The following is an 11,494-nucleotide window of genomic DNA, read 5'->3' as shown; positions in this document are numbered from 1 at the left end:
TTAGAAAACTTTTATTATTGGACGCGAGGTCTATTTTAGTGATTTGTTTTTAAGGTATTATGCCGTGTTACGCATGTGTAAACGATTAAAAATCTGCCCTGATGATGGACACTGCAATGCTGTCCGAAACGTTGGCTAAAGGAGGTGGCGCAACACGGCATAATACCCCAAAAACAAATCACTACAATACTTTTGGCCGTGAAAATCTCAAATCATACATGGCGAGGTCTATTGTTCACAGAACTACTAGTATTTAAGATTTTTATTAGATGGATTTCAAGAAAATAGCCCAAGCGTTGAAACCTTTTTATTAATAATAGGAATAAACATTGTTGTTGTCCTTTTTACTTAGGGCCTTAGATGTTAAAATTAGCTGGAGGGCCTGCCATTATTGTGACTTTGATGTCTTTATTCACACTTTTGCGTGGGGGAAAGGAATGGAACGAATCGGGGAAAGTAGGCTTACTGGGAACACGAATATACACAGTTAACTGAAATTATAATCATAAGTAATTGAGAAGATTATAATATTATTGGAAAAGTTGTCTTTGATTAATATATCAAGCTATATTTTTTGCTAGAAAAAGTTCAGCAAAGAAAATGAGGATCTAAAACTTCTTTTTAATTAGCACAAAAATCTCATATCCCTTTGTTAGTCTTCTGGATTTGAGTTTTTGTCACTGTGACTGTCCTTTGTATTTTTTTCTTGTGAATAATCACCTTAGCGCACACAGAAGACCTTTGGGCAAGACATTTCGCTCGTAAAATTAAAAAAAAGGTAACAATATAAATTAAATATACAAGTGGAGAAAAGAAACTGTAGGTTTGGATAAACTGGCTTTCCACAAATTATGATTTATCGATTTCGAATTCACAGATTTAAGAAAAGAAGAATGATCACCATATTTAAAGTAGTGAAAGAAACGTTTTCAAGATTCAAATGACTTCAAGAAATTTTTTTTTTCAGGACCGGTGCGCACGGGTTAATTGTCACGGTAACAGTTTCGTCACGGTTTTAAAATCCACTGTTTTACATTATATAGAGATGCGTGCACAACGCGACGTTATGGTCTTTAGTGAATCCAATCGGAGTGCAAAGTGTTAAGGTGACTTTTTATGGATTTTGAAACAGACTAATCTGCTGCCTTAACAAAAATCACTGGTGTGTGCCTAATCGTACCGTATTTTGATATTGAGAGTTTTGTGATAATGCACAAAAAAATTTTTCAACGAAATGTTCATAACTTCTCATCTTCCCCTACTAATTATACGTTGCATGATATAAAGTTACGGCCAGACCGAGAGGACGATATTTTTTTTTGCTTTTCAGCGAACGAGTGTGACAGGGACACGGCTATATCGCGGTTTGCAGGCGGAATATGAAATTAGATACAGTCCTGCCCATAGAACTTGAAATGTCTAGATGTGGGAAATTAAAAGTATTATTCCGCTTTTGCGGTTTATAATTAGGTAGGTACCTATTACTATCTTTTATATTTTTATGAATACCGCACAAGAATTCCAACTGCCCGGAGCCAGTGGGGTTATGACGTCTTATTAGGTATTTTGTGAGGCTGAAGGGAGTGGGAAGGGGAAGGAAGATTGAAGAGGACATGGCTATTCAGACCTGATCACCAAATAAGGTTAAGGCCATTTCGAGCATTTCCATTCAACCAACCTTCCAGCACAGCAAAGACCGAAGATACACATGGATACACATAATATGGAGTAAAAAATATTACCATGTAATTATGATATTATTTATATTTTGTATAACACCCTTCCCTTTGGTACGGTTACAAAATATCGTAGTAATAATCCTTATTTAATAAAATATTTTGTGGTGCATTCAGTTCTCTGAAACATGGATCTATAATCCGTCTAGTTATTACCATGTTCTATGGTCCCACCACGTTTCAAAGGTGTGCAAGTAACGGATGGCTTAATTAAATACTACAGTATTATTAGTATTTTTAATTACACATTTCTTTGGTTTAATTTATTAATTTAAGACCGTAAATAATTCAAATGATTGCCGTTTTGCTTGTTTTGTAGGATTTTAACTACTATGGGGATCATTTTGAGAAATGTATAATAATATGATTACGGTCGTAAAGTTCGTACCAAACGTAGAACGCAGTTAATATTAGATTTTGAAGTGTGGTAATTTAAATTTGGTAGTTACGTTTACTCGTAGTAAATTTTACTCAATATTCTAATATGTTCAATTTCTAAAGATTGCTGAATAAGAGTGTTTTAAGTTTTGACGGATGCTTTTTTAGTGGGAAAATGAGTAGGGAAATAAACATTAAAAGTGATGCATGAGAGAAAGCTTAAAGATTGGTGAGAGGATGATATATTGGTTAAAAAATGTATTTCGAGGATAAAGAAAACAGAAGTGGCAGACAACGAGAACGAGTCAAGATCTTGGAATACACATTTGTGTCATAAACTAATGGCCCTCGTTTTTCCTTCCTGAATGAATCCAGGCCTCTCCGAGACCCATAATAAATTCACCAAGCCGAGTAGTAATATTGAAGTACAACATGTTTATATTGAGTACAGCGAGGGGAACTCTTGTGAAGTTAGGTACATACAAAGTATGCCATTTTTTACAGAAAATTACCAACGAAATTATGAAAGGTACATAAAATAGATTTTATTGTCATGACAATTTTTCATTTTTTTATTTATTTTTTAATACATAAAACAGGCATGGCGCCCAAAAATTTACATACATGGATGTTTAAATACATAATAAAAACAAAATGAAAACAACAAAATTAATAAGCTAAATGTGCAGAAGTAAGTGACAAATAAGAATGGGTAAAAGGTAAATACAAATATGTGCATAAAATATTTTTTACTGTCACACCTATACTGGTGAGACCCTGATTATGTCATTTTGCAAATACCCAAAATAAAGGCCGCCCGCAGATTATAAACTTCTGAAAACTATTCTAAAATTCATAAAAATTCAAAAAAAGTATCTCAACTAAAAAGTCTCACGTGACACACACACTCACCCCACACACCGTAACGAAATTTTATGACAGCAACTATTGCAACGCAACTGTCTCCGCAACTAAAGTCACTCGTCTGCGGGTTCCCAAAGTCTATCGGTATTAACAAATTTCCCGCTGCCATAAAATCGATTACAAAAAGGTTATTTAAAACACAAATTAAAATTAAGTGAAACCACTGTAATTTCAGTTTTAGGAATTCACTCAAATAACACCTAAATAATATATCTTCATAATTTTCGTAGGACACTGACAAATTACTAAATAAAATTACCTTAAGTACCTTATTTATTAATTAAATCACACCGAGCAAAATCGAGACTCATTTAAATATCACATTTAAATATGCAAATTTATAAAACAATTATTACAATGTGTCCATTGTTTCCCAGCCACCCTACTCACACATATCAATCAAGTGCTGTCTCATCTTTCGCACAAGAAAATGAGCCTGCCCAACAGAGACGGATATACTTCATTGTTTGACGTGTCAATTGCAGAAAATAACTATTGGGTTTATATTTTTAAATAGTGGGATGGTCGAAAAATGATTGCTTATTGCCACAAGTATTCATCAACGGTAATTGATTTATGAATAATAAACATGTACATGAATTTAGAAAAGTATAAATATTATCTATATGAGGGGGTTTTTCAATATCATCTTGAAAGCTTATCCATAAGATAATGTATATTATTAAATAAAGAAATAAATACTCTCAAACAAATAATACTTTTCCGGCATATTGCTACTATTCATAGGTTCGAATACCAACATTAAATTCGGACTTTAAAAAATAAATAAATCGAAAATATATTATCTTATCTATAAGCTATCAGGAGGATGGTGAAATACACCCTGAAAATGAAAATTTTATTCGTTTATGTAGGTACTGAAATAATTATTTTATTTAATTTTCTCCACAAACAGGTGAACTACCAGTATGCAGGGAATTAATGGCTATTTTTGCATAAAAGTAAAAGAAACTATCTACAGCAAATTTATTTTCTGGAACCCTGTTTAAATTTGTATATTTTTAGGTATTTATTATTTTTTTTTAATTTAATGATTTTTTATTCATAATTCTTTTCGTGTGTTTTTTTACAACTTTATTGTACGTATATATATATTTATCGTTACTTATTTATTTATTGATACATTGGAATATTTTTTAAAAATATTTATTATAATTACCAAATCATATTAAAATATGATTTGGTATAGTGAGCCTCACTGGGTACTCTACCCCTGCTGAGGCCCCTATTTTACAATTTTATGTGACTAATTATGTCATATACCACTATAATTGATGGTCAGTCGTGTATAATATGTGTAATATGTTGTTATATATTTTTTATTATTTTAAGATAAATTTATTTCAAAGTAAAGCTTCTTATTCTTTAATCCATAGCTTAATTTTGTTTGTGAAATGTTATTTGTTTACCTCATTTTTTGTGTCGAGTGATAATTGAATGCTTTTATTGCCTGGTATTTGTGGTGTATTTGTCCAAAGTTTGTGTTTATCGACGATAATGTATGTATTTGAAAATTTGTTTCAGTAATTTCGTAAATAGGTACTTTCAGTATCTCATTGTTGAGAGCCCACCATTCAGAATCGAAATCTTAAAAAGTATAATATTATTAGTGTCAGAATTTTTAATTATTAACACAATATTTTTTTTTATAATTTTTTATTATTGTTACAGTAATATTATAAATACGATTTAATAAAATTCGTTAAAAAGATACTACATGAAATAATAACTTGAAAAAAAAAATGAAATGAATGAATGAATGAAGGTGGTAATGAAAAAAAAACAAAAAATTGTATTACGTGGCAAGGTTGTGTATAATGAAGTGTTTATTATCTATGTATATATATATTTTTTATTTTACGTTATTTTTTTTTAATAATATTGGAATTTTTGTTCTTTAATCCATTTTTGATGTTGTATCTGAAATGATTTTGTTTCGCTCATTTTATGATTGACAAGATTGTTGAATGCTTAATTATGTATAATGATTGATCTTAGGTTCATATTAACAAATGTATTAAAAACACGATACAATGAATATGGATGTTTTTCAGACTATCGTGTATACTAGATGACATCTGGGATGAGAGAGAGAGAGTGAACATTAGTAAGTACAACTACTTACACACAGTTATTTTTTTCTGTCGTACTTTAACACTGCAGGAGTCATATTAGTATTTTGCTAATCCAACAAAAAGGTTTTGGCTATGATTAGTAACTAGAAGTGAGTAACTAGGTACATCTCAATATTCTAAATTCCCTCTGTTCTCTTCACCATTTCGTACCATCTCACAATATTACCATATAAGTGTGATGGATGAAACGTACCTTCCTGAAACATTGTACGTTCCTTCCTACATTTGAATTTTAATGATTTCTTGCAAGACATAACATTACCTATCAACTTTGAAAATGATAATACAGCGTTTACAAAACTTTTTACAACAGTAGATTTCAATTCATATTTAAAACAAAATCTGTCTTCTGAAAATACGTACGTTTAGCCATTAGGCAGTAATCAGTGAGCATGATATATCTACAAATCGATATTTTTCAAATTTTATTTTTATAGTTTCTTTTTAATTTTGTTTCAGTTTATGAATTTAGCGATCCGTTTATTATTTATATGCATTAGTGAAATCAGGTCTTGCATTTTTATGGCTGCCACTGTCAGCAAGCGATTGAGATGTCAATCGCTTATAGTGATTGGAAATGATAAAAAAATTACAATTAGGTGCCTTATCATCCCCTTCTTTTTAAAAGCTTTTCACCTGTTCGGTTTGCACATTGTTATTTCTTGCCGTCATATTAACTACACAGTGGAGGAATATCTTCACCGCAGAAGCTGTACGGAGCCTGCGATGAATTAGTTGATACACGTCCCTGCAGCCTACAGCCTACAGAGCTGGCGGTGTTCTTTTTACAAAGATATTTATATTGCTGACAGGGATGCAAAAAATTGCAATTGATCTCGAATAACTATTCATTTAACTTTCTTTAAAGCTTATTTTTCCGTGCACCTTGACATCCTACCATTATTTTTACAGCATCTATATCCTGGTATATACGTACGGACGTGTTCGGCCGAGCACGAATCACAGGAGCATTTATAAACGTGTGAATAGATGTCATGTTCGCCCGTGTATACTAGTTTATGATGTGAAAATGGTCTTTGACATATATTCGTTAATTGGTACATATTTCCATGGACATGTCATGCCCTGTCAAAGGGATCCTCCGATCCCTGGTCATATTCAGCTTACAGATCAGCCTCCTTGGAAAAAAAATAGTAGCACGCTCCACTTTGAATGAAATATATGTACAAACTGCGCGGCCAATATCTGAACAAACATTGTAAGTGGTCCTGCGTGTGACCACGATTAAAAAGGAGGATTGTATACCTACTACGGTCAGGTTTATCCGTGAGTTAATTGTTGCCACGTTGATTCTTGTCCACTTTCCACAAACAATTTTGTTTAAATTTTATTAAGACTAATTAATGTCAAAGCTACTGAGCCGTTTTATGATCATTTCTGGTACGATGCACTGGTCAAATGTAAGCGACTAGCTCTTGTCACGTTTACCCGGCGTTGATCGGGGTTATGAATGGTTTGGTTTCTCAATTTGGGAGTCGGGTATTGGTACCGTAGTCCCGGGAACTATTATAACACCTCTGCCATGTCTGCCACATTTTGGCGGCGGATGTTTCTGCCCAGATGGTAGAAACGGGAGAGGCCGGTTGCGGAAGACCCTTTGACCTCTCCAGCCGACCCATCGCCTCCTCCGCATTAGGAGGAATGAAATTCTACATCCGTTACTCCTGAACGCACTGACCCCCAGAATCCTACTCTCCCCTCATATATTTTTCCTTCTCGGATCTTTCTTTCCTTAAAAGTACCCTCAATTTGTTAATCTTGATCATTACCTTGTTGATCATGCTTTAATGTCATTATAGTTGTAATTGGATTTGCCACCCCTGGCTATGAGTCGGGATACCTTGTCCGGGCTTGTAGCTGCGTTGTTATTGGCCATTGTTAGAAGGGGAGGCCAACTTTACGACCCGCTTAAAGGAATTGACATAAAGTACAATATTTTAACAACTTATTTCAATGTTTTTATTTTATTGTTCTTGGGAATGATTATTTATTCTCACCCTTCGAGAGCTTCGGTGAAAGAACTGTCGAGGTTGGGCAACCTTCGACATTACTTTTATAAATATAAATACCGCACAAAAGTCCCAACTATTCTCAACCGACTGAGCCAGTAGGAATATACTATCCAGTTGTATTGCGTTCCAAGATTGAAGGTAGCGAAGACGGGAAGGAGATGCGAGAGAGGAAGGTTTAGGTTGGAGGGGAAAAGCTGAATATATTTGTGTTCTTCTTTGTTTCACGGTCCGGAGGTTGTCTATTATGTGAATTATATTACACCTGGGGAAATTTACTTTCACGTTTATTGATTTATTTAGTTAGTATTTCAATAAAATAAACCAATATTGACAACGATTTAAAAATACCGATTCATATGACACAAGACATATTTTCTATCAAATAAGTTATTCGACCTACATGTCATGTCTGTATAAACATTTTAAGAATAAATGCAAATCAAATAAAATTTCATACGACAATCTAACAGTAAAAATGTTTTTTTTTTATTACAATGTCCGTTTGTAATCCACAGTATTTTATTACGGTACTGCAGCAATGCTTACCAAGTGTTCTATGGTAGCTCAAATTGACTAATCCTATGGCTGCACTATAATTAACTCAATCGAAACAAGGAATATTTCAGAGCAGTGCTGCTTCCAAGAGCGCGCAGTTATAAGATCCAGAACCGAGAAGATTTGGGCTTGGCTAAAATACGACGGTATTGTTTTGGTCTTGCGCCGCCATTATTCCGGAACGTTTAAATGCCTTTACGAGGCATTTATGCTTTTTGCAATTTTATGTAAAAGAACTCCCCCCGCGAGGGAGATGCCTTCACTCCAGGTGTAAACCGCTAATAACAAAGATGTTTCGCCGGTCGCTGCTATTTTATATGAGCAAATGTGAGGAAAATGATCAGGCTTATGGGAGATGAGTTACAAAGAAGTTTCCATTGTGGTCATAAGAAACCACCGAATAGTGGACACTTTTATGAAGATTTATTATTTATGTACGTTGATCACTATGCCGTATCCGTGTTGAAGATGGTTCAGCAATGTGAACTCGTCGCAAGGTTATAGGATTTTAATTAGTAAAAATACGAAGAAAAAATCTGACTCATTGTCCGAGTGTAACTGAGTGTATCTCGTCGAAACGTGTTCCACTAGTTGATTTCGATAGTTAGAAAGATTCGATAGTTTTAGTTAGATCGTTGGAGGTTAACTGAAGGTAAAAAAGTGGAACCTAATTTTTTGCTTCATGTCTTATCTAACTTTAAAACATCAATGAATGTGTCGTGTTATAGGAATACTATACGAAATATTGGCATAGAGGAAAGAATTCTTTGAAACGTGGATGTATTTATACATCCAAAAAGTACCCCTGATATATGAAAAAATAATAAAAAGTATTAGTATTAGAATAAAGATTAATTTTTCACTAGAAATTAAGAAGTTCTAATTCTAGTGCCAAACATTCTAAGATTTTACTAGGAATAAATGGAAGACGTGAGTATTAATGTTTTGATCACGATATGCTGAGCGATAAATACAATTTTAACCAACTGATAATCAAGGGAAATATTAATAGAAGATAGAAAAAAATGGAAGATAGAGGAGTAGTTGCACATCATAGTTTTGAAACCTTCATGACCAAATTTTGCAAGATGAAGATTGTCGTGATGATAGCTTGCCTTCAATAGGAGATCAGATAGTACCAAAATAAGATAATGAAATAGGACACAATATAAGAAGTGGCCTGATGCAGTGGCTAATAGAATGGACAGTGTGGAGGAAGATTGAAGCAGGATGGGAAGGCCTGAGGCGAATAACTAAGGACCGATGGAGGATGTCAAATGGCCCTGGGACGTTGGCCACTGTAATGACTATAAAGTTGTTAAATATTAAAGATTACCCTCCAAATATGTCATTACTGTGATGACTTGTATCCTTCAGACTATTTCACGTTTACATATATGTGTAAATAAAGGTTCACTATGTTCTGAAAATGTACGATATCCCTGTCATAATCATAAATTAAATCGGGGGGGGGGGGGGGCGTGATTTTACATGAATTTAGAAGAAAAAGATAAATATGTTTTTTTTAATTCCAATATTTTAAGACAGTTTTTAGCTAAAACAGTTTACGGGAAAATAAATATTCTTCTATGGAAATTGTAATTATTTATTTTTCTACTTTTCAATTACCATCATGTAGAATCACTTCCCGCACCAGAAGCGCACTTAACTCCCGGACACCCTGTATGTATGTATGTATATATATATATCAATTGTATATATATATATATCTACAATTTATGTACAAATAGAAATAAAATATTAAATATATATGCGTTAAATATATAAATTATGAAAGTGAAAGTAGCATTTATACTAGTACGAGCTAATTATTGAAACTGAACCGCGATCATGAGAAAATGAAAAAAAACGCAATGGATTTTTTTCCGATTCATCAGATGTTTTCCCACCCGAAAAGATTGCAACTCAAATAAAATAAATCATTTTCTGTTTTTTCCTTACAAAAGTACTACCCTACTTGGTTAAAAAATATACTAGCTGCAAATTTTCAAATCTTTAGCTATTTGTAACAATCAAAAAACGCTACAATGCATATGATATCTACACTTACTCTACACACAGGCAGAGTGATAAAAAAACGTGGGAAGTTTCATGAATTTATTGAATACATCAATCAAATTACAACATATTTAGTAGATGCAATTAGGCTACATTGCGTAACTTTGTAAAAATCCTCGATGTAATCACATAATCAGCAAAATTGTAGAGACAATAAGATTTATAGTAATGCGTGGCGAATTGTGAATGGGGAGAAAACGTAATTATATTATGAATTATTCAACAACAAAAATTAATGGAAAATGCAAATTTTTAAATTGTTGTCCATTAATTATTTTTAGGTATCGCAATGATGACGGATGGAGTTTTTTACACTTTTTGAATCGGTGGAAATAATGGTCGTAAAAATTAAGTAGGCAGCAATAAAGTTATGATAGATACAAGTACCTAATACCTACCAACATCGCAGTGGCATAATATGATAGGTACCTAATACCTACCAACATCGCAGTGGCATAATATGATAGGTACCTAATACCTAACAACATCGCAGTGGCATAATATGATAGGTACCTAATACCTACCAACATCTCAGTGGCATAATATGATAGGTACCTAATACCTACCAACATCGCAGTAGCATAATATTTTTATGTCTTCATGTTCTGTTAGGGTTAAAAAAATTAGGGTTTAATCGAAAAATTAATTATTTTATACTTTGAATAATACTCTGTTTGATAAACTAGAATACGACTAAAATAAATAAAAAATAAAAATAAACGAATTTCCGTTTTCTTAAGGAAAAAAACACAGATAATTTTGACGGAAAATTTTTAATTGGGTAAGTTCCGTAAAATATAACAAGAATTAATAATTAAAATAATGTAAATCATCAAACATGCTAATTTCGGTTGTCTGTGATGAGCGTTAGTTATCTCTCATTTAAAACATACTGATTTCAGTTATCTGTGATGAGTGTTAGTTATCTCTCATTTAAAACATACTGATTTCGGTTGTCTGTGATCAAACCCACCAAAATACCTTTCCACAATGTCAAGTAACGCCATTGTATCTAACTTCTGGAACCCCCAAGCATGTAAACACCGTTATTTAATAAAACAAATGATTTTCAAACAGTACCTAAATAGTTAAACATAAATTGCTACAGCGAAGTATCCATTAATTATTACGAGATAATCAATATCTATTTAGACACTTTCGCAATTTTTTTCTGGAGCAAAGTAATTAAGAACGAATCCACCCGATGCCTTAAGGTACTATTGGTATTGGAATGAGTTATACCAATGTTAATAGAATATTCCCCGAGTTAGTACATATACGTATGTACCGAAAGCAACAAATGTAACACCTATCATTATTCTCCCAAGTGAGACTTACACCTCGGGCCGTCAAATCTAATTAACCTTTTTCTTTTAACTTTTTAGCACCTGCTTGGGGCATTTGGCGAACATACAGGATGGTTATGCACGAATGCAATAATAATAAACTAAAAAGTAACCATTGGAAACTGTAATGCATTTCTATAAATAATTTTAAATGGTGTACTTTGTCAGTATCTACGGGTAAAACCATGTTTGACCGTGTCACAAAATTTTAACATTTAATTTGGAGAACCGAAAAGAAAGCAAGATGAAAAAAACGCGGTGAACAATTGAGTCTGGTCATGTCAAGA

The sequence above is a fragment of the Hesperophylax consimilis genome, chromosome 12 (genome assembly GCF_061612785.1).
Source record: "Hesperophylax consimilis isolate HC1 chromosome 12, BYU_Hcon_1.0, whole genome shotgun sequence".
Lineage (NCBI taxonomy): Eukaryota > Metazoa > Arthropoda > Insecta > Trichoptera > Limnephilidae > Hesperophylax > Hesperophylax consimilis.
This window is presented reverse-complemented; position numbering follows the sequence as displayed.